This window comes from Schistocerca nitens, chromosome 2 (genome assembly GCF_023898315.1).
Source record: "Schistocerca nitens isolate TAMUIC-IGC-003100 chromosome 2, iqSchNite1.1, whole genome shotgun sequence".
NCBI classification, from domain to species: domain Eukaryota; kingdom Metazoa; phylum Arthropoda; class Insecta; order Orthoptera; family Acrididae; genus Schistocerca; species Schistocerca nitens.
Window position 1 is genome coordinate 363,783,846 of NC_064615.1, and position 5,211 is coordinate 363,789,056.

The window sequence follows — 5,211 nt, forward strand, 5'->3', positions numbered from 1 at the left end:
GGCTGGCAAAATAAATATAATTAACACATGCAAATAAACAGTAGATTAAAACCATTACATAATCATAGCGTTTATTCGAAAATCACAGGAAATGAAGCGTATCCCCATTTGAACAAACGGTATTGTTTCAAATGACGATTGACATCACTTCAGAGAATAATAACGTTGCATTCTCCGGCACTCTGTATAGGCAATCATTTGCCTTTGATAGCTACTGCAGACTGGTTTGAAAAGTGAAGCTGTTCGTATAGGAAGGAACGTGAAATTAACTTGGCTTCTGCCTCACGATACTTAATTTGCATCAGCCATGGAGGGTAAACCATTTTGCGACAGTCGGGAATTTTACTAAGGACTTTTTTTTGCGAGACACTGTCGGTCGATGAAGCGACACCATCCGTTGTTCAATTTGCCAGTCGTATCTCGGCTGTAAATACAATGTAAATAGAAAAGGGCGGCCGCCCGTTATCACACTCTTAGTAAACGGGAAGGGTGAATTTTATTACTTCGGGTGGGAGGATGTGTTTTATGTGATGATTTATGACCTGCGTATTTGGCTGGCGGCTGACAATGGGCTTTGGGACACCTGGTGTCCTCTTCTGTGGGGTGCGATATTGATTGAGCTTTACTTTACTGTGGCTAATATTCCACCGGTACGTTTATTTAGTTAATGCTCAACTGAGTCAAATATCAAGTGGGAATGGCAAATGTGTACAACATTTTTACTTTCTGGGATACGATGTTACCTATATCTACATCTATATTCACCTTACGGTGTGCGGCGGAGGGTACTTGTCGTACTACTATCTGTTCCATTCGTGAATTGCTTATGGGAAGGATGATGGTCGCGTAAACCTAAGAAATACCTCTAATTTTTCTGACTTTGTCGTCGTGATCGTTCAGCATAGGAAGCAGTAAGTTTCCCGATTTGCTCCTCAATGTACTCTCAGAATTTTAATACGTAACATGCACAACGCTTGTCTTGTAGCGTCTGCCAGTGAAGTTTGTTGGGCATCTCTGTAACAATCTCAAGCTTACTAACTGATAAAGAATTCAGTTGAGAATTATGGCATCAAATTCCGATCAAAATCGTTTGCAACGTTCTCAAGTTGTGCTTCCCCTAATTTGAAAAATAAGATTTCAAGAGAAAGGCGTTCTAACATTCTGCGTGGTGTCTATTTGTTCTATGTCGTGTCTCCCTACCACTTTCGCGCAACGACGCTTTGAGCGTGTTTTTTTGGGGAATTGACTAGTTTGAACCTGGGACCTGTTGCTGGTAAGGAGACGCTAGACCACACATGACATGTAGAGTTCAGAAGAGTTCAGTGAGACTAGCGATGATATAACCAAATACTTAATGATTTCAGCGTCAGCTCCACTGCACTCCCTGTTAAAGAATCTTAATACTAACTAAATTTAGTGGAAGGGGTTCAAGGCTTTCCTATTTTTAGTTAGCTGGTAAAATAACGTCGAGAAAGCAGTTAAGTTTACCACTGGAAATTTTATTCTACTCACAAAACATTGTTTATAAATTGCACTATTGATAAAAGGAAATGTTTTAATACAGGATGATAAAAACCAACTGCGTTCAACAAAAATGTGAACGAATATTCCCTGAATAGGTTTCCAAGTCCTACAATGGATCGAAGGATGACCTATGCCATATCACATCTATAATCTAGGTTTAAATTAAGTTTCACAAAAGAGAAAACTATCAAAATGGTCTACAGTGACCCTCAATTATCTTTAATTACTTATCTAACTTGTCGTAAATTACAGTGGCTGATGTGGCTTCTCAATCATTATCGTAGGGCCTTCTAGCTTAACACGGTTCTGCTCTCGGCTTCTGTTCTCGTTTGTCCCCTCGGAACTGAGTCTGTCTCATGGTGGGAAGGTATGACATGCATTTAGGCATTCTTGTGTTAGTCTGTGGTATTCCATTTGCTCACTCGTTACTCGTATTACTTTGGTTAATTTAATGTCAGGATTTATTGGGAGCTATGTGACATCCTGCCGGATTTGCTTATCATGTCATGGTTTTCATGGAAGGTGTTGGATTTGCCTGACACCTTACAGCGTTTACAGTTTTGGGTTAAATTTTTTGTAGCTAAGTTATACACCTGCAGTCAGCGACACCTGGACCACACAGGAATCCTGCGAGATCCAGAAGGACGTCCTCCTACACCTTGTTCGTGGCCATGGTGGTCTTGCAGACCAGTCTGACGGCTTCTGACATCCGCTGCTCTGCTCGCGCAGTACGCTTTTCTTCCGCTTTTGTGCAGAAGTTGTTACAGGCTCGTCCGATGTCAAGTTCGAGCACGTTCGTAATTTCCATAATTCCTTTTAGGCTTCTGTTGAAATTACATGTCGACTATTTATTTTCCCTCTATGAATCGTTTTCGGAAACACTTTTACACAGATCGTCTTGTAACTCGAGAACGGAGCTTCTGACTAAATTGGGATGAACACTACAATGTAGCAAACATCCCAGAGAACATTTTAAGCAAAAAAAAAAAAAAAAAAAAATTTCTGAATTTTCGAAGACGATTACTCCGTTAATAAGGTCTACCTTTAAACATATTTGCACAGATTACTCAATAACTGAACTCTATAGTTAGTCGCGTTACCTATGCCATGCGCTGCCGCGGCCAATTGGTGGTATAGACTTAACGAAGCGCATCAGCAGTCTCCAGTGTGAAGCAGTCACCTGATGGTGGCTGAATGACTGTCAGCCGAAATATCGAGAGAAAACGTCGATTTGAGACGGCTGCAATCCCGAAACATTATGGAATAATGCATAGTTTAAAAGTGGATTAAAAACTGTCTTCTGCATCTGCATGACTACGCTGCCAATCACACTTAAATGACTGCCAGAGGGTTCATCTTGACAGAAAAAAAGATTTGCTGTGGTTATATGTTTCGGTCAGAATGTGACAATCTTCAGACCACTTATACATTCGTGGAGTCGCAACACCTGCTCGGTTCACCGCCACTGCCTACCATCATGATAGAAATGGTCTGAAGATTGTTACATGTTCTCAGAAATTACTGTTGCATTGTTGGCTGTCTGGAACAGAATTCACGCTCGAATTGTGAGGCTGGGAGGGAGGAGGGAGAGGAGGGAAGGGGGGAGAAGAGGGTTTAGCTGCCCCCCCCCCCCCCTCTGCCTATCGGATAGTGTAGTCACACAACGAAAATTAATGCTATTTGCTTCCCTGGTTTTGAATATATTAGTTCTTCGGTGAGCGATGGAGCCTCTACTGAGAATGTATTAATGTTGGCGTTATTAGATGGGAGTTACCCACAAAGCCCCTGCGGTACCTAACGGACGCGTGGCCGCCAGATGGCTAATTTTCGGATGGCCCGCGTCTACAAGAGGTATCTAATTGCGCGTTTTATCTTCCCCCGCGCGGGCCGTGGCTCTAATATTAGAGTGGCCATCCCGCACGTGGAGTGCTTTGACCGAGCTACCGCCGCCTCGTGTCCGCGCGAACGCAGTCCAGCCGCTGCTCCGCTGCCGGCCTCGGTTTGCGACAGCCGTATCGTTTCTGAACTGATACGGACTTCGTGCACGAAGACATCTGCGGCGACCGCTGGAGTCTTGCTGTCCATACAGGTATGTGTTCTAAGTAATGCAAATGCAGTCATACAACGCTTCGCAAAAAAATGAAGCACCCAGACATGGCCGGATGTTAATGTAACTTGGCACTGCCACAAACCATCGGCGGATGTGTAAGTGACTAGAGTTGCAGTTTTCTGTGACAGGTAGAACGACCAGCAGAGTGGCTGGTATACGGGGTATACTTTTCTGATACCTCTGACAGTGGAATACATGTACTGGACTGTATGAATGCAGAGTCTCGTGGCGATAACATTGAATAAAATGTTCTCGAGTTTCCAACCACGTCAATTGCTTAAAACTACTCGACTTTTCAGCCAAGCACTCCTTTGCCATTGTCAAGTGGTCACACCCGAGAACATTTTATTCAACGTACTGGACTGTTGTTGCTAAGACTAGGGGTTAGACAACTGTCAGGGGTGGTAGTATGGATCAAAACAAGGAAAAACATGTCCAGTAAACGTGAGCTGTAAACTGCATACCTGAAGAGCTATGCGCACTTGTTCATCTTCGCTTTTGGGAAACACATCTCCTTTATTAAATAAGTGCTCATAGCTCTCAAGGTATTCAGTTTAGAGCCCAAATTTATCAGACATTTTGCTCTTTATGGTCCATAGTACTACGTCTGAAAGTTTCCAAACGCACACTCTTAGCAAAGACAGTACCAGTACATGTATTCCACCGTCAGAGGTATCAGAACGATTGTTGCTTATATGTTTCGACTCGCTCGTTTGCGGAACAGGTACCCTTACCATAAATAGATCACTTATTCTTCTCCATAAACCATGGACCTTGCCGTTGGTGGGGAGGCTTGCGTGCCTCAGCGATACAGATGGCCGTACCGTAGGTGCAACCACAACGGAGGGGTATCTGTTGAGAGGCCAGACAAACATGTGGTTCCTGAAGAGGGCAGCAGCCTTTTCAGTAGTTGCAGGGGCAACAGTCTGGATGATTGACTGATCTGGCCTTGTAACATTAACGAAAACGGCCTTGCTGTGCTGGTACTGCGAACGGCTGAAAGCAAGGGGAAACTACAGCTGTAATTTTTCCCGAGGACATGCAGCTTTACTGTATGATTAAATGATGATGGCATCCTCTTGGGTAAAATATTCCGGAGGTAAAATAGTCCCCCATTCGGATCTCCGGGCGGGGACTACTCAAGAGGATGTCGTTATCAGGAGAAAGAAAACTGGCGTTCTACGGATCGGAGCGTGGAATGTCAGATCCCTTAATCGGGCAGGTAGGTTAGAAAATTTAAAAAGGGAAATGGATAGGTTAAAGTTAGATATAGTGGGAATTAGTGAAGTTCGGTGGCAGGAGGAACAAGACTTTTGGTCAGGTGATTACAGGGTTATAAATACAAAATCAAATAGGGGTAATGCAGGAGTAGGTTTAATAATGAATAAAAAAATAGGAGTGCGGGTTAGCTACTACAAACAGCATAGTGAACGCATTATTGTGGCCAAGATAGACACAAAGCCCATGCCTACTACAGTAGTACAAGTTTATATGCCAACTAGCTCTGCAGATGATGAAGAAATTGATGAAATGTATGACGAGATAAAAGAAATTATTCAGGTAGTGAAGGGAGACGA